Below are 19,925 nucleotides of genomic sequence, written 5' to 3'. Positions count from 1 at the left end.
ACGAAACCAAACTTTATCTACAGTATTTTGTTCATGCAGTATCTTTTAACGGTAATCCATCAAAAAGCGTAGCCGCATTGCTGTTTTCACCATTTTTTGTGCATCAATGCTTCATATGTCCTTGTGGTTGACACCAATGGTACGGCTAGTGGAAATCGATTTTGATACTAAGCATCCCATAAAGCTGGATGCGCGTCATAGCTCCTTAATTTGTTTCTGCGGAATATTCATGAGAAAATCGACAAAAAATCTTTGAACATTTGCTGATTTACAAGAACGGGGTCTTTCCAAATATTGCCCCCATGAAACTATTGCCACCCATTATGGTATAATTACCAGGGGGGCTATAGGTTATCTGACCACTATGCGGGGGGGCTTTCATGGGAAAGACCCGAAAGTTATGGCGTCCTCGAAAATTGTACCTCACTACGCTCGATTGAATGGGACTGTTTTTTTAAGGACGTTCAGCCCGAAAACCGTTCAACCACTCATTGCGGAGCCTCCAAATCAGAAAATTGCATATCAATCTCCTCACTTTACCAACACCGATGTTGATTACATTAGACCGTTTATGTATCCGTTTGTCGGAAAAGATTGTGATTTCTGGCCACTTCTTTTTACCACTGGTGCTTTCCATGTTGAAGTCCTCCCATCCACAGATAGCAGTTGCTGCGAAATGGCAGAGGAGCATATCGTCTCCCGATGGTTAAAACGTACTATGATCTGGTCGATAATGGTACGAATTTTGTCGGTACCAAGAAAGAACTTCGTTAACGTAGTTAACAATCGAATTTGACGAACATTGCCGGGAAGCTTGCTTATGAAGGAATAAAGTGGACGAGGCATCTAGGAGAGTTGGATGTGTTCTCTTAAAAGTGCAATTCATACCGTCCTCGGTACAGGTTTTTCACTTGTTGAACACGCATTTAATTCACGCACGTAAATGCTTTTAAGTTCAAATCCGTTCAACCTAAGCGAATAACACTCAATAATTTTAAACTTTAAAAAAAGCACCTCGAATTTTGTCAAACGTTGGAATTGACTAGTTTGATCACCGTAAATGGTTCGATCGCGAGCAATGCAATGCCAATCCAAATTGGTCAGGTTGACTCAAAGAGTATGTATACCGGCTGTGAAACGTAGATCTAATTGGCAGACGCCTGCCGAGAAGCACTTCAAGACCTTTGAATTGGTTTGAACAAAGAACTGAGTGATTGTATTGAAAAAAGGAACACGCTCAACATCGCCACGGAACGTGCGCATAAGGGCTTTAAGTGGAGGTTTAAAGGTCTCAGTGCGCCACACCAAGGTTTTGAGAGAATAATTTATATCATCTTCGGTACACGTCGCCTCACAAATGAGGTTTTGAACAATACCTTTTGCCTCGTTGAATACGCAATGAACGCACGTCCATTAACGCTCGTAACCGCCGACTCGTCTGATCTAGGTGCAATAACACCCAATCATTTTCTATTTGGTAATCAAGCAACAGGAATTCCGTCAATCGTCGGCATTGAGGAATTCGATCATCGTAAGCGTAACGCCCATGTGCAGTCCTACGCAAATGCAATTTGGGCGCTTTGGCGTAAAGATTATATACCTGATCTGAACCCCAGATCTAAATGGCGGACGCCTGTCGACCAGCAACTCAAGATTGCTAATATAGTTTGGAGCATTGAAGTTACCCAAAGGTTAATATCCTACTGCTCGGATTGAGCAACTGCGATAGGGTTCCATCGTACGCACGTCTTTCGGATCGCTCGCCCGTAATGTCCTTAATTTAGTCCCGACCCCCCCCCCCCCAACACATTATTGCAGGATGTAACTGAGTAAATAGTGAAATGAACAATTTATGCTGCAAGTATTGCCTCATTTTCTTAACCACTTAAGCCTTATCACTAAGAAAGTGCATAACATAATTTTCAGTGATCGTACTTATAAACAAAACCCATTGCGCTCGTTTTAGTTTTATTGGTTATCGGCTTTGATAATAGTATTTCAGAGCATTACATAACTGTTGTTAAAACACTCACGTGCATAATATAAAATGCCGAAAATCTGCAGTGCCAGAAGTTGCTGCTTAGCAAGAAGTTGACTTCCATTGACTTCTGTCATTTTAAAACGTGCGCTTTTCGTGTTTTAAGCATGGTTAATTGACTCTGCAGAAGTCACTTCGAAATTCTGACAGAATATCTGGAGCGGCCAGAAGTTCTCAGTGACTTCAAGCAGAGTCACGTAATCTTTACATACGCATCTGTAATACAGCCTTCAGATTTTGTATACCGGTTTGGAACACTATGCGCAGACTCACATGTATTGATGATAACTATAAAAACTAAGAAGCGCTATCCCAATTTTGTGGATAATTAGTAGAGTTCAAGCGGGCAAGAGGTCCATTGTTCTCTAAAACAAAAAGACAAACAAACTTATAGTTCGTGGTTTTTGTTTTGGATATTTAAGCGTTACTTTTTCTTAAAGAAGTGTTTGCAATCGCTCATGAGTTTAATTATTCAGTTGAAAAATTGCGGATTGATGGGTCATAGACCTTGATATTCGAAGACATATTGACAAGCTGCCTTCTTTTAACTTAACCCCTGTGTACTAAACCTTTTTAAAAAGTCTATGTTTTACATTGCCTTGTGAACTAAATTCACAAAAGTCCATCAATTTTCGCTAAATGCCTGTATTTAAATCGAGTTAGCGACTTTGATTATTCGACTATGAAATATCGTGCGTCTTGTATTTCTAAAACCGTGTTTTAAACATGTCGGCTAGACTCTAAATCATATCATAAACACGGTTTTAGACTACCTCTTTGATCTGACTCCAAATTAAACCCTTTTCTCCAACCCAAATATCTGTTTGTGTCCTTTGGAAAGAGTTGTTAATCTGAACCCGTACTAATATCTAATCCGACCCACCTGGCGGATAAGTTATAAATTTATTATTTTTCCTAAACCCAAACCCAGTTTTGGCTGAATAACTCGTTTTGTTCACGACCCTCGCTTGATTAGATCGGTTTTTATGTTTCCGATATTACCTGCCATAAATCAAGTTCGAATCTTATCCGCCGAAAATTTGCACAATAACTTAAGAATGGTGTAGATTTGTAATGTTTTACAGTTTATTGCAATTTCGACTTTTAAGCTTTAAAACTTCCTTCATAAATTTTCTTAAATTTGAAAAGAATCAGTTTCGCATGTTTTTGACAAATTCGAATTATTAGCATTTCTCGAATTATCCAAATTCGGTTGTTAAATTTTTACAGCAGATATATAATTTCGTTCATACTTCGAGCTCGTTTTAGTTTTGCAAATAGGTTGCAGTTTTTCCTTGTAAGTTTTTAAATAACATGCCGACAGATTTTTTCATAACTTGAGCAATTTCGTTTTTTTATATTTTACATTTTTTAGCGTTAATATTGTTCTATAATTTGTGTACAAACCATTACAATTTTTGCAACATATGTCAGTGCAAACAAAGCTAACCAAGTTTGGCTCTGAAGTTTAAAAGCGATTTCTCCTTTTAAACACACAAACTTATTCCCTCCCATTAATAACCGACAATTTGAAGTCTTTTGTTTGAGTGTGTCTATTTGTGAATTTACAGATAGGTATTTTCTTCAATTCAATTTATTAAATAAATTTTTAGAAAGAATGGACTGCAGCAAAAATATTGGACAACGTAAGTAGTTTGCATTTTTATAGCAATGACCGCGTGCATAAGTTGAACTTACACAAATTTAGACAAAAAAAAATAATTCTTAGAACGTGCTCCCTGATCTAAATCAAAGTCAATATCAGTATATTGGGCAAGACTAACTGCAAATCTGCTACCAGTACTGATTCAGAGCTATCATAATTACGCTTTTCACAATGGTCAGCCTAAATGGAAGTCTTGTCCGAGACATGCAAGATGAAACACAAGTCATGGCAAAGACCTGCATATAGAAATGCAAGTCCTGGCAGTGACCTAAAAGTCTAAATTTAAGCCTTGTCAAGAGTTGCTTTTCGACATTAAGATTTGCACTTTTTAGAGTTAGTCGCGTTAGAAAAACGGCAAATCTAGAAACGTCCAAAAACGATAAAAAAAACGGCTGAGAGCTCTTATAGCATGCTATTAATTTTTTGTCTTCCCTCTACTAAAAAGCTTTTCAAGATATTATATTAAATCTCGAAAACTTTACCCACTGAAATTAAAAGCAAAATAAATTAAAACAATTCAAAATCTAAAATTTTAAATATTTTTTAATGTTAATTTCAATCTTTATATTAAGTTTACAAAAAATAACCTTATATAATATAAATATAGCCTATTGATTTATACTTAATACCTTTCTATTCAATTTTTTTTTAAAAAAATTCAATTTGGTCATTGGATTTGAAAAGCTGATAGAGACAAGAAAAGGAATAAAAGCAAAAACCTAAACAAAACAAGGTTTTCCTGAAGCAGATACTTGTGCGTACAACAATTTTGCAAGGTCATTTTTATTGTTGCATCTCTTTGTTGCAAATAAATTTAGGCTAAAAAATTAATTGGAATTGCCATGCATAAACTTGGCTCGCAGGTTTTTGTATTGAGTTCATTTAAAATTAATTTTCATATATGAAAGATTTTAGTTTGAAATTGCCTCCTTAAACATTTTAATTTCTCTGTCCTTTCTGTTTTTTTTACATCAGTCCTCGATAACAGGTCTACGCGCACCCTAACTCAATGCCGTTTTTCGCACTAAAATTTATTTTGTTTTCATCATGGTTATCGCCAGCATTATTGCCTGTTCGAAGAATTTCTGCCCCCGTTATAAATAAATCCCGAAATGATAAAAGTGAGCATGATTTTTTGGTTGTTTATTATTTGTACTAATATTTATCGTAAATGAATTAAAGGAAAAATTTTGCAGAAAAAGTAGTATTTTTAGGTTTCACGTTTTTGATGAGTTAACACATTTAATGAGTTTTTACACGCCCTTTTATCTTCTTTTTTGTTTTTCTAATTTATAAAATACAAATTTTACTATATAGGCCAAATTGGTAATGTTTACAAAAACTTTGCTTTACTAATTTATTGGCAAAATTTCTAAATCTTAGTGAATTTGAAATTGAACATTTAATTTAATCATAGATTAAATTTGAAAAATCTAATTGAGTGTGTCAGAGTTTTTTTAAATTTTGCTGTAGACAATAAATAATTCACCCGAAAACAGACTACAGTTTCAAATAATGACAGAAAATCAATTATTCGTATTCAAATTGATATCAATTTTGCTAAGCTTTTCCTTTATTGGAATTGTAATTTTGGTTTACAAAATCTGATTTTTTAAATTGGAGGAAATACAATTTGTTATTTAGAAAAATGCATATTTTTCTTAAACTATATAAATCTTCCAAATTAAAAATCAACTTTTACGAACCAAAAGTTTAATTCCAATAAAAGGAATAATTTAGAAAAGTGATACCGATTTCAAAGTTTTTGTGTCCATCTTGAAACAGCCGAAGATGAACTTAACTTATGAAATAAAAAATCTATTCTGATGCACCTAACCTGATGAAAAGTTTTGATCCGATGGCAAGGAAGCAACTGAAAAACATACAAAAAACAAATAAGATTTCTAGTGAATTTTTAACCTGTTAACTCTATGATTATTTTTTAGTATAACGTGATTTCACCGCAATTTTTTTCACGCCTAGTTGTTCAATATTATATTTTTTAAGAGTTGCGAGAAGTAATAAACCATCACTGTACTTTTTGACCCCGATTTATATAATCAGTTTTGGCAATCGAATGAGTTTTTGGCATTCGAATGAACGTTCAGCTATCGCAAATCTTTAAAGGACTAAAACAATTTAAAACACAGATCTTGTGTCAGCGTTGAAGCCACAAGTCGACGCAACTAAAAAACCCACCCATTTTTAATTTTTCAACTTCTTATTTAAAAGAATTAGAAAAATGGCGAAAACAACATTTGAGTTGTTACTTGCAAACCCCAAGTCAGGCATCAATATCGAACGAGAAGGCCAAATGAACATCAGCGAAGAAAACGATGAAAAATGAGCTCGCAACTGACGGCTAACGAAGTTCGATGCAACCAGCTGAATCTAAGCCGGGTTGAAAACCGCAGAAATTTGCCTTATTATTATTGTCTGGAGCCAGACTTTATGGTGTGACTTTTGAGCATTGAATCAACGCGCGAACACCTGGTTAAACTCTCAACCTATTTTTAGTCAAAAAATGCATCACCGATTTCAAAATTGAATATAAAACTCGAACTAAAATATTATATCAAATTTACCATTTTATATCAAATTTTCGAAAACTTCCATCAATTTTGTCTTGTGGTATTTCATCTTTTTTTAGGCCGAAGCATTTAAGTTAAGGATATTTCTAAACAAACTCTAAATTTCCGGTCGGGTGATCTCTTATAAAAAAGCTTGTGTAGCATTATGCATTCCATTATTCGAACTTTAAGTTCTGCCAAATTCCTCCGGAGCAGCCTACATTTCGGTCAGATGTAGCAGCTTTCCTTCAGAGTCTCAATCAGCAAAATATCAGAGTCCGAATCGGAGAATATCAGAGCAAAATGTCACATGAACAATCTCTGAATCCGTATTGAATCGTTTCTGAAAACTTCCTGATTCAGTACTGAATTAATGTGAAAGTTAGGTACGGGAACAGATTGGATAGGACTGATAATGTTTTGGGAAGTACTTTAATGAATGTTGATTAGAAGTAGTGATGATATAATTCAGTCGTTTTTCAAACATTGAATTGACCTGATTGGCCAATTTTTCCGTAAAATTTAGGTACATTCAATTTGGATTATTTAAATAATTTTATCTGGGTTTCAACAATTAAACCAACCTGAATAAGCGTTCAGAAAAAATATTACTTTTATGTTCATTTTATGATTTTTCAATACAACAACTAGTAAAAGAGCTCGCGAAAAAAAGTCCTTCAAAAATTGCTTTTCATTATACGCTCATTCATACAAGAAATTGTGTGATTTTTTTTAATTTAATGATGAAAATTTTCTCGTATGAAATCACGCGAGACACATTTTTTACACAAAAAAATTGTGTGAGTTTTCATCACACTATAAAAAATCAGAAATTTTTAGAGTTTTGGTAAGGAAGCGTAGAAACATGTTCCTGTTGCAGTGTCCAAACTCACGCGTGTTTAGTGTGTGTTTGCTAAATATTTTGAGTATTTATTTAAATGTATCATCAGCAGGCTAAAATCGGGAAATTTTCGAAATATCGCGCATGTATGAATGAGCAATATATGAACTGCACTTTTGTTCATTTTTGAGCTCCTCTATTCTGAAAAACTTCTTAAAATATTGCACATTTGTAGTATTCTGTTTACGAAAAATGTCGATTTGCTTCATTGGGAATTAAATCATTTTTGTACCTCTTCATGCTGCTCAGAAGATTGTGCTAGTTTTGTTATCATGAACAAAACATTTACACTCCAAACTTTGAGAGGTTGTTTGACTATCTGAGTCTATTTGCAATGAGTTACTTTAATTCTTCTTTAACTTGCGAGAAACTGGCTTGCCATTAGTTCTTTCTTGATTTTGTTTTCCATTCTAGCAATTGTTTACTTTTAACTACTAACATTTTTCTATTTTGAGAAAAATTTGAACATAACTGTTATCATAATGAGTAAGAAAGACGAGCAGATAATGACTTTTCCATTGAGAGAGCACACATCATTTCTTGAAATAGGCGATTAATTGATGAAAAAAAGAAAACTCAAACTGATTATCTATTTGACTGGAGAGTTCAGTTGAAAAACTTGATTACGACAGTTAGTATAAGAGTGAAATAGATCAAAATTTGAAACGTTTGCTCCTTATTATGCTTAATTCTGGTTGTTGACTGAAATTGACTTTCGGGTTGACAAGGGAAACGTGTTAAAAATTAGTTTCTCAAATAATTGGTACTGAAATAATCGGAAAGGAATAAGGTTGGTTTAAAGTAATGAGGGCTTAAAAAGTGACACACAAATGACGCTGATGTTAACAAAGACCGAGCAAAGTTGCAAAATATATTAATGGAAAACTCATCTTAAAAAACCATGAAATGAATAGTATGTTTCAAAACACTACTTAACAAGATTTTATTTGGTGTCTAAGCAAACAAAACTTGACATCCTGTGACCTGTCTTTTGTTTTTCAAGTTGAAAACATTACAAAAAATTAGGAACCCAATGTGGGATAGTTTCAAAGCTTCAGAGAAATTATTCTGTACTAACACCAAAATGACAAATCTTTTATACAATATGGCATCCTTATATAAGGTTGCTGCTCGTTCTCGACTCTCGTTCTCGAGTATTTATCAAAAGAAAAAGAAACTTCTAAAGCTTATCTCTTTCACGAAGAAGCGAGATCAATCCTTTGCAATTTCTGAAAAAACATGGTTTGCTAAGTATTTATGAACTGCATGTATCTGAGTTACCTAAATTTTTCCAGCGATCTGTCAATAGGCATTATTGTGAGTTGTACCTGAACGCAATGTTCAAGTAAGAAAAACATCTCGCTTAAGATAATCAAGTCGGCGATATTTGAAGCAAAACTGTGTAAAAGTAATAATCAGAAAAACTCAAGATCCTTGAGAGCAGTAAACGTTTTTATCAGTTTATCAGAGAGCCGTTTGCCTCCCTGAAAAGATCGCGGTTTTTCTCTTTCAATACTTTTAATAAATTTTGGCGATTTTTTAAGCAAAAATGTGTAAAAGTAATAATCATAAAAACTCAAGATCATTTAGAGCAGTAAAAGTTTTCATCAGTTTGATATCAGCAGTTTGCCTCCCTGAAAAGATCGCGGTTTTTCTCTTTCAATACTTTTATAAAAATTTTGTTTTGTTGAGTTTATAAAACATTTAATCACTGCAAAAAAGTTATTTTAATACTTAAAATGAGTTTCTTAATGTTTTTTAATGCGCAAAAGGGATTTTTTCAAAGTTTCGATGCTCCTTGACAAAAATGGTCGTTTGTGAAGTGAAATCCCTCAATGTGTTTATGTTTAAATAGTTAATCAGCTTTGACAGTGATAGTTTTTGTTCATTGTTTTTTTTTCTGAGGTTCCTTTAGATCTCTTATTGCCTCAAAAGAGTGTCACTTTAAGCCAACAGTCCAACGGGACATATAAGAGATGATCAAAAATGGAAAAATTGATAAGTTAATTTGGGAAATAAAAATAGTTACCTTTTTCAAGATTGATCAATTGAGGGGTTTCAAGTTCTATGGGAATTTCTGTCGGGCTTTAAATTAATCGTACATTACTTAATGTTACTTGATAAGACGAAGATACGTATTAGTGTATCCAAAATGAAATCATTCACTTATGGCCACTCATCGATCATAATTTTCCGTAACGAATTATCCGCCATTCTTTTATAATTAAATCAAATCTCAACCCTTACTAGTAATTGTACTCCAACCGGGTTTAAATAAATTCTTTTAAAAAGAAATACAAAAATTTCATCATTTAATAGGCCTTCAAAACCTGAATCGTTCGTTGAAGAGACATATTCATATTTTAGGGTCCCAAGGAATTAGCCGGAGGATGGTGACAGAGCAAATAAGCGCTGTTATTACTAATAAGTGGAGATATGACATGAAAGATCACACACCAGTTTCATCAGGAATTGCTAAACACTGCGAGAAAATTGAAAATCAAACTAAAGCGATTCTGGGCACAGTTGTAGATACCGAGCAGCTTTGTGTTGTGATCACAACAAAGGACTTTGAAGAAATTTTGAGAGAATCGAGAAAGTCATGCCCAGGTCCTGATAAAATCTGCTACAAACTACTCATAGAGTTACCAAGAAATGTTAAAGCCCTAGCCTGCCTTCTAATTTCTAGCTCAATTAACAACTCGTATGTTCCAGTAAATTGGAAGGAATCGCAGATAAAAATGATACCAAAGCAAGACAAAGACTGCTCAAAGGCTGAAAATTATCGACCCATTAGTCTTACAAATTGCCTCGCCAAAGTGTGTGAAACTGTTGTGAAAAACATTGTCTTAGAACACTGCGAAAGTCTAAATGTTTTTGGCGAAACTCAGAGCGCATACAGGAATCGTCGCTGTACCACAAACAACCTTATCAAACTCACTCAGCACGTTAGTGAAGCTTTTCAGTGGTCGTAAATGGTTGATTTAGTCTGCTTGGATGTTGAAAAAGCGTTTGATGCTGTATGGCGTCTGGACTTGATCCACAAATTATATTCAATTGAGCTAAAGATCCCAATTATTAAGTGGACAAATTCATTTTTGTAACAAAGGAATGTATACGTAAAGATAAATTCCACCGTAAGTTCCAGCTTTTGCCCGACAGCCGGAGTGCCCCAATGCAGCGTAATTGCTCCCATTCTCTTTCTTATATACGTTAGCCGATTGCCAGAATTAAAGGCACCGATCTCACAGATTGCTGACAATTTTGCCTTGTACTACAGATCTCGCTTAACACAATTAATTCAAAACAATCTGGAATCATCATTGAATAGCCTCATAGACTGGTGTGACCTCTTGAAAATCAAAAATATATCCTAATAAAACCCAGTACATAATCTTCAAAAACCCATCAAAGAAAGAGCCTCAACTCAACCTAAAAATAAAAGGCGTACCAATAGCGAAGAAAGTCTCCTTTTGGTATATAAAACTTCGTTCCAACCACTTTTTGTATTCTAATGCCTGCTGGATGTACCAACCTCAAGCAATCATTAATAAAATACAGAACGTCTAAAATAGAGCCCTTAGGATTTGCCTACGAAAACCAAGATGTTACAGGGTCCAAAAGCTCCATAAAGAGGCAAACATGCAAATGATTAAAGAACTGCAGATTAAACTAGCCAATGGGTATATTAGTTGGGCAATAAAACACAACATACAATCTGCAATAGATCTAATACACAAAAAACGGCAGTGCCCGCTAAACACTTGTAAAAGTACTCTCGACCACCTTCAATAGTAAAAAAAAATGATGATTAACTGGCACACTATGGACGTGCGGCGTAGATATAAGATCAAAATACAGTCGAATGACAGAACAAGGATCGAGCCCCAGCGTATCCCTAGTTTCAAGATCATTAATCGTGTTCCAGCAAAGATCGGTAGTCGGACTGAAGTCAATGGAAAACTTGTGAAAATAATCAACAAGAATACGAAGACATAACCGGGAAAAAAGGAGGTGCAACTATATTTTGAAATCTGGGCAGAGAAAAAAACAAACATACGAAATAGCAAACGGAAAAACAGCAAATTATTAGCCAGCAGCGCGGTTGTGAGGAGGGTGATCTGGAAGAACTCTGTACCAACAACTCCGTTTCGAGTCAAACTCTCTTCAACTCTTGCTATTTGATTTATGCTCTATCTCGATAAAAGCGTCAGTTACCTACAGCTAGCTCAAAAAGATTTACTTTACGTGTTACAGCAGAGCAAAATGGCGCAGCGGTGAAATACGAGAAAACGAAAATGAAAAGTCGAATCGACAGCAGTTTGAAGACGCGAAGTATTAACTTGCGAATGTTTTCCTACGTTTTATATTTCTGACACATGCGTCTCTTAAACTTGTCAGACATGTTATGAGTATATGGCCAGCCGCTCGCTTGGTCAATTCGGGGCCAGATAAAACTCACTTTTATTCCATTTTACTCCTTTGTCTCCTTCTGTTCAGCCAGCCGCTCGCTTAGCAAATTCGGGGCTGAACAGATTACCAAAGCCTTCCTCCCATAACTTTCATCCATTTTATTCTTTTTTACTCAACACTCCACTGATTTATTTAAGCAACAAAAAAGTCTAATATTATAGTTTTGTGCCGCGCGGTTTGGTGTCAGTGGTTTTACGGTTTAGGTCAGCGTTGCACTTTTTATCACATCATTACTTCTTTTAATTGAAGTTGAAAACACATTTGTTTTAGATCTCAATCCTAATCTTCAATTTAAACGAAATCTTTTTCCTTTTCAATAACAACAACGAAATTCTTCTTCTTTAAAGTGATGAGATTCTACGACTTGATTTGAACCAGAAGACATAATCTATTTGGATGAACTCTAAGAAAAGTTACAGTGAAGTGAAGCACGATGGTTTGGTCCAGTGCGCTAACCGATCAGCAGAGGCGCAGAAGGTGGTTCTAGCCCCACCAAAGAACATCGATTCTTTCTTTTTTGTTTTATTTCAACTTGCAAATTTATTTCATTTTGTTTTTTTTTCTGTTTGTTTAGTATTGATCAGTTATTATAAGAGATTACTTACCTGAAGCAATTGAAAGTCGTCCCTCATACTCTACGAGGCTAGCCAAGAGCTCAAACGACCAATTCAAGTACAATGTCGATATCAGCCAGTAGAAGTCCTTCACGGCACTTGGAATGGCTGAGTCCACCTGACGCTGAAGAAATGTTTTAATACAGTGATTTCCAAAACTCAATTTTAACAAGAACTCAAACTCTTTCTTAATGTATATAAACTTTCTTCACCGAATGGTTTTACATAAATTGTGTGTATATATTACTAATAAGTGGTGTACTTATTATGTACTTATGTACTTATGTACTAATTATGTACTTATGCTCAACAGTTATGGTGGATATCATGCTGAAACTAAGCAAATGTCTACCCGAGCTTTTTAAGTAATTTTTGGGCAATTATATTTTCTCGAAAGAGAGAAAAATAGAATCATTGAAAAGCTCTTAAACTGACTGATTCTTGCAAAGACTTTTAAAAAAATTTCATTTTTTTCTCGGGGAACTATTGAGACTTCAATTGTTTTCAGATTTCTGATCATTTAGCGCTTCGCATAACTGTGTTTTCTCAATCATATAAGTGATATATTTTGAAATAAATGCTAAATCCCCTCGAATTACAAAAATAACCTATCTAAAAAGCGGCTTAAGAATTACAAAAATATCGTAAAATTATGATGACAAATAACAAATTTAGAGTTGGAAAATGAGAAGTTTTTCCAAATTCTTTTATTTTTTTCCTAAAACAAAATACTCATCAATCAAAATTATTACAAAAGTTTTCTGAGAAAACCCCTCAAAAATAAACAGGAAAGTATAAGAAAATCGCAATCATTTAACCGCTAGACGGCCAAGAAGTTTTTAAACCCAATAAGAAATGCAGAAAACCTCAATGTGACAGCTTTTTCTCAGGTTTCATAAATTGTTGTAGATTTAAGTAACAAATAAATTAGACTCGAAAATTGTGCACTTAAATTTTTTCACAGGAGCTGATTTTTTATTAATAATACTGACTAGCGTTAACTCGAAAAAATATGATAAACCATATGACAATGACGTTGTCATTGCCTTCATAATTTGGTTTGTTTCTGGATGCTCAGCTTACTCTGATTTGGATATTTGAGCAAAAAGCAATTGCTATTTTAAATCAAGCTTGTTTCGTGAGATTGAAAACTGATTCAAGTAAACAATACGATGCGTCGTTCATAGGCGGAAAGTGAAAAGTCTGAGCTGTGTAAATCTGGAACAAAAATAGAGGGTAAAACGAAAAGAAGATAAAATCTTGAGTCAACTCGAAGTGAAATTTGACTCAAAATGCAACTGAGTATTCTCCTTACTCGAAGTTTGTCTGATGAAGTACACAAAGATCTACCAAAAAGGAGAAAAAAAGTAAATTAAATACAAAAAATCAAAGTTTTTGCGCAAGATCTACTTAACAATGTAGTTCTGAAAAATCCCAATAAACTGTTTTATCTTAAGACAATTTTTTAAAAAAAGAAGGCAAACAACAAAAACCAAGTATACCGCAAAAATCCAATAACGAATGAAAAAGAAAAAGAGCTCTGGGATTTAGAGCCGAAATAAAATTTTCTCAGCAGTTGACACGTCTTTTAAGTTGCTCCGCGGAGGCGTTCAACGCTCTTTGTTTTCAGTCAGTGTTTAACCATACAACCGAAGGCACATTAATCGACATGAAGCAAAAGTTTAAAAAGAATTTAAAATCGAATATTTTGTATCTTAGTAAAATACACCCAACAAAAAAAAACGTTCTACTGTCTACTCTGAGTTGAAAATCTCATAGAAAATTTTCAAACAAAATTCGTTTCCAATAGAATTTTTGCGAAAGTCCAAAAAACAGAAAAATAAGCAGTAAACCTAAATATAGTCAAAATTAGCCACGTCTTCGACAAAATTGTTTCAATTTTCATTTTAATAGCAATTCAGATTGTTTTTATCTAAATAAGATGGCCTCAAAGAAATACTAATTTCAACCTCATTTTAAAAATAAATCAACAAAAATGAAAAAAAGCAAATACACTAGAAAATTTTCAAAGATAGAAAAAAACTAAAAATGGCTGAAAATGGAATAAAGTCTGAATGATTTTTTTGAAAAGATCTGTTGAACTTTCTTATTAAAACAATTGTTTATTTACCAAAACGAAAACAGCTAAGTGGGTCAAACATTGGAGTATAATCAAAGAATAAAGTTTGAACCTGCCGCATATGTACAAAAGTTTGGACTCGCCCAGAAATTTTTTTTCTGTTTTCCTTGCTGTGTCTCTTAGAGTAATGCGTCGACAGAAATCATTGTCTCTCTTTCTCTCTCTTTCTTCTTTTCACTGTTGCTCAGCATTTTAACCTAGACACTTATTTTTTTTCAACTGTTGAAGATGAAATTGACAGTGCCATAATTTTTTTCGAGTAATAAAATTCGAGCTTGCCATATCTCTTAAAAAGGACAGTGCCCAAAAATAATAGCGATTTGAGTAGCTGATTGTGACTATTGTTGTTTAAGTTGCATTTGTTTAAGTTGTTCGGTTCCGATAGTCTGTTCAATTTTGATAGCTTCACATTACGTTCCTTGTGCCGCTAAGACTAGGCCATGGCTGGCGAGGCTTGGCCAGATGCGGTAATCTCAAGCTGGATCACAAATAACGCTTAATATCTTCATATCAGCAAATGAGAATAAAATTTGGTTTCGATCTTATGACCCAATTTTAATGTTTTTGATCAATTGTCCGGTCACCTCATAACAAAACATTTACGCTCAACAACATACTATTAACACTGCTCTTCTTATTGCATAAGAAAACTCGGCCACGAGACCGCAAAACAATGGAGAGATTTTCCTTTTTAAAATTAAATTTTTTAAAATGGAAATCGAATTTTTATTCGCTTTCCGGGTTTTTAGTCAAATTCGTTTATAAAAATGTGTATGAGCAATCTGTTGTTAATCTGAAAATCATACAAATTGTATGACTCTGCATGATTAGTTCAGTTATATATGACCCTGAACGATTTTCGGGATTTTTTATCGACCGTCAAACCTGGTCTAGAAGTTATTTGAAGTAATTCCCCACTCGTTCGTAAAAGCAGCCTTATATATCGTAAAGTTCATGTCTTAATGTTAAGCTCTGCTTGGAATGTCCTGAAGTTTAGCTTTGTCAGAAATATTGAAATGTTGGGTTTATTGTCGGTTATAGCCCAACTAATTTCTTAGTACTTTGGTTATGGATAAAAGCGTTGACACCGTCCGAATAACAACACGTATTTCAACTATAAATAACCAGCTCCAATTTTAACATGGCCGTTAACATAGCATGTTCTCTTAAATTAGCTTTTGAGACGAACCAAAAGGTTGTTGAAATTTTCTACCTGGTATGAAATGATTATGCCTTTTAGCATGATCGAAAAGACAAAGAGTTGAACTAAAAGGTGAAATAAACGCAAATTTTGTTCTTTTATTTCACTCCATTGCTCTTTTTGTGGTTGTTTTCTTTCAATTTTATTTCGATATAACAGCATTTTGTAAATGTTTTCCATCTCAACCGCGTCGCAAAATAATGAAAGGCGCCTCAATTTAGCCCCGGTCCGGGGGGACTTGAAAAAACATTGGAAACGGAAAAGCCTTCAGGCGAATTTGGGTGAAATAATTCATCTTAATACGCTACGCTCTCAAAACTCCCTCTTTGGGGGTAAATGGTGAAATGAAAACAGAAAGAGCTCTTTTGCCATAAATTTGTTCAGCTATCCAAAATCGACTTGTACAAGTTAGTCGCTACTGCAGTCTAAAAGAGAAAACAATTCAAGTTATGCTTTGACATTGAAAGTCAACTAAGTCATTTATTGCGTTCGCTGTGGCCTTCGTTTTGTCTAACATCGTCTGGTGCATCTTGCTTAAGACAATTGGAGAAAAAAACTGAAAAAAATTTGACCAAACTTTTTTTACTCTTATTCAATATTCTTCAGTTCTCCTATCAATGTTCACATTATGTTCAATTGATTTGAAGTGGGATGGATCGAAAACAAAAAACAAGTTTGATCTAATTTCACTATCATGCATCATATTTTCAAAAGTTTTTTGCAAAGTTAACTAATTTTATGTAAAAATATTACATAAATTCAGGAAGGTATGTCTCAAAAAATCAAGCTGCTCTTTAAACTGACTTTAGTTGCCCGAATACGTTTTTGATTAACCAGTTGGTTTGTTAAAGTGATTGAGAGAATAAAGGACTAACAAAACAGATCTCACAAACCCCGGGCTGACCAAAAGTTATAATCATAGAACTTTCATATTATGGACCATTGACTTCATAAATCAAAAAAGTTTTTAAAGATTGGTAAAATTATAACTTTGCCATAAATGAAAGTTCAATGACTATAACTTTTTCATAAATGGAAGTTTTATGACTACAACTTTTCCATAATATGGAAGTTCTATGGTTACCACTCTTCCATAACAACAGAAAGGAGGCATTTAAAGAGTCTTGGTTTTTTCGTGAGTCCTCGTGAGCTTCTTAAACTACAAGGGAAAACAGTTTTGACTGTTTTCTATGAAGTTCTATGGCTACAACTTTTCCATAATTCTCTGTTCGCTTAAGACTCAATTTTTCAATTTTTTTTCAAGTTAGTTTTTTGAAACATACTTTTTCCTTCCTTTTCATGATATAAAAAAATTTTGCATAAAAATTTAATTCCATAGAACTCCCTTTTATGAAAGTTCTATGACTACAACTTTTCATAGACGCCATAATATGAAGTTGTAATTTTATAACTTTTTCAATTATGGGGTCAACCCGGGACATTTGAACTGCTTGGGTATCTTCAAATAATCCTGCCAGGGTTCCCAAAAAGCTGAGTTTAAACAGCTGTGAATCTTTGATTACCTAATAGATGTCAGTTCTTTTTAAAAAAGTAATAGAATTGTTTTCAACATTTTGCACACCGATTGATACAAAATTTGACAAAGAAAGGGTATTGAAAAAATAAAACAAGATGTTTTAAGGTCAGATATTTAAAAAAATTGTTAAATTTTCAATCCAGGCTTTTTAAACGCGAATTTGAAATGTCACTCTATGAGAGGTCATTTCTTGGCTCGGAACATAAGCTGAAAAATTTAGTATCACCAAATTAAAGAAGAATTTGTTGTTCTGTTTGAACATTTATTTACATTTCAATTTATTTTTCTGCTGCCAACATTTGATGTATTCAGCAATATTATTTCAAGTAAATCTGGTCCTAGCCTTGAAAAACTTCTAGAAAAGACCCCTTTTTCGTAATTTTTTTTTGGTGAATCAGTTGATTAAACTCATTTTAACGAAGAAACGTTCAAGTATACTATAAAAATGGCATAAAAATTGTACTAAAACTTTTGATTAGATGGCATTTTAAAAACTAAACTAAACCCCTTCAATATGAAAAGGGTATAAGTTTCTTGGATATTTTGTCAAAAAATCTGGAGACAAATTTTCAGCATTTTTTAACTTAATCAATATTATCAAAATTACTCAGAATGCACAAACAACCAAACAATTTGTACTAGACATTTTTATCGAATTTCACGTTTTGCCGTAAAGTGGCACTCGTGTGATCAATTTTTCAAAACAAGAGTTGTCAAATTCAATACATAAAAATGGGATGTAAATCATGGTAATTACTTCAAGTTAAGTTAACAACAAACAATTTATACGAAACTCAGCACACAGATATACAAACACACACATACACACACACAAACACTCAAACACACACACGTACACACGCAAGCGCAAGCACACACAGAGACGCACACATATACATATACACACGCGCACAAACACACACGCGCGAACACACACACACACGCACACATATACACAAACACTAATATATTCAGATTAGTTTTTGTATCAAGTTTAGCATTGTTATTGATCCGTAAACATATATACATATATATATATATATATATATATATATATATATATATATATATATATATATATACCCTAGACGAGACCAAATGGCCATCTGCAACCCATCTTCCACCCATATTCAAGAAAACAAAGTCAAGAAGAAATGAACCAAGAAAAAGAAAAACCAAGAAAGCGAAAAGTTGGAAGGACACCTTTTCTGTTGCCTTAGATTAATATTTTTCTGATGTCTCTTTTTTTTCTCTTGCTTTTGTCGATGCCCAGAATATGTGTACATTCAAATATTGAGACGTTTAATATTTTCATTTTAGGATTTCAAGGGCTTAGGAGTGGATTTAGCGCGTTTTTTAAGTGTAAAAAGTAGTTGAGAAAAGGGCTATCTTGTAAGACTCTGGCAGAAAAAAAATGGCTATCTTGTAAGATTCTGGCAGAAAAGATGGCTATCTTGTAAGATTATGGCAGAAGAAATGGCTATCGTGTAAGATTCTGGCAGAAAAATGGTTATCTTGAAAGATTCTGGCAATCTTGCAAGAATAGGCATATTCATGCAAGATTCTGGCAGAATCTGCCGGAATCTTGCAAGATAACCATTTGATTTCGACCCGGGTAGATATATATATATATATATATATATATATATATATATATATATACATATATATATATATATATATATATATATATATATATATATATATTGAATTTTGTTTAATTGAAATCATCTGCCAGATTGAATACAAACATTTTATTATCTTTTTTGACGGGTTCTTAAAACCGTACAATCTGAAATTATTCGATCAGATTTTCAGTTTTATCTATTTCGTGGTGCACATCAAAATCTTGTGCTCTAAAACGGTCTCATCAATCATATTTCAAACTCCATATTTCCTACATTTGAACAAGAAACCAGCTAATTATCAATTTAATTTTATTTAATCAACGCATATCTAACAGTAACTTAAATTTCTGGTTATGCAAATCACAGGCCTTCACCCCGACGAAAAAATGGAGGGGGATTATAATTTTTAGTTATAAATTTGGACACCAGCAGACATATTGGTTATTAGTCTGGTTATGAGATGGTATAATCCCCGCAGTTATCACTATATCACTTTGAACAATCAACTCTAGAATTTTAAATTAGATCTAGCAGTTTCTCCTTGTTTTTGGTCAGGCCGAATTTATGCGCATTTAACAATTAAATTAACCGAAAGCATAGACAAGCCGATTTTTTCATAGATGTCCAATTGAAAATTCGAAAAAAAGTAAGAAACGCAAGGATTGATATTAATATTTTTATGTACCACAGACAACCCGGCTTATAAAAGTCAAGCAGAAATTTTCGTCCTTGCTGTTACTTTGAAAATTGATCGATCAAATCTTTTTTAATTTCCAACAGTAACGAAATTTATCCTAAATGTCACAAATAATGTGATATCCAGCCATTCGGAAATTGTAACCAAAATTTACCCTAAAATTTTTTGTAAACCAGTCTATGAGGGGCATTGCTAAAATCCGGCGCGTGAGGGTGGGCAGGGAAATTTGTTTTTTGTTCATGCAACCCAAACTCAACTAAATATAACATTTCTTAGTAATTTTTACATAAAAATTTATACATTTAGAAATTAATTTTCTTAATCTGAGTTAAAATAAAGATATACTACTTCATTTCTAATTAAATATTTTCCGCTTTTGTTGCTGTTTTATTTGACTTTCCTAAGTATTTCGCCCATTTTCCAAAATTTTCGACTTAGCTTAAATTCTGCTATTGTTCGA

General features: G+C 33.6%; 2 protein-coding genes across 3 annotated transcripts in view; one reads left to right on the top strand and one right to left on the bottom strand.

Moving 5' to 3' along the window:
- Positions 1 to 19,925, bottom strand: part of LOC142354486 (uncharacterized) — a 161,701-nt gene that overhangs the window by 58,420 nt on the left and 83,356 nt on the right. The gene's annotated exons all lie outside the window — the stretch shown is intronic.
- The window catches only part of LOC142354569 (uncharacterized), a 63,244-nt gene continuing 46,745 nt past the window's right edge, over positions 3,427 to 19,925 (top strand). The window contains exon 1 of one of the 2 annotated variants that reach the window (XM_075406892.1): positions 3,427 to 3,684. The gene's annotated coding sequence lies outside the window, so the exon portion shown is untranslated. Of the gene's footprint in view, positions 3,685 to 16,258; positions 16,277 to 19,925 lie in introns of those variants that run through there. The other variant, XM_075406893.1, reaches the window with a different exon arrangement.

Source organism: Convolutriloba macropyga, chromosome 15 (genome assembly GCF_964194025.1).
Source record: "Convolutriloba macropyga chromosome 15, txConMacr16.3, whole genome shotgun sequence".
NCBI lineage: Eukaryota > Metazoa > Xenacoelomorpha > Acoela > Convolutidae > Convolutriloba > Convolutriloba macropyga.
This window is presented reverse-complemented; position numbering and strand designations above follow the sequence as displayed.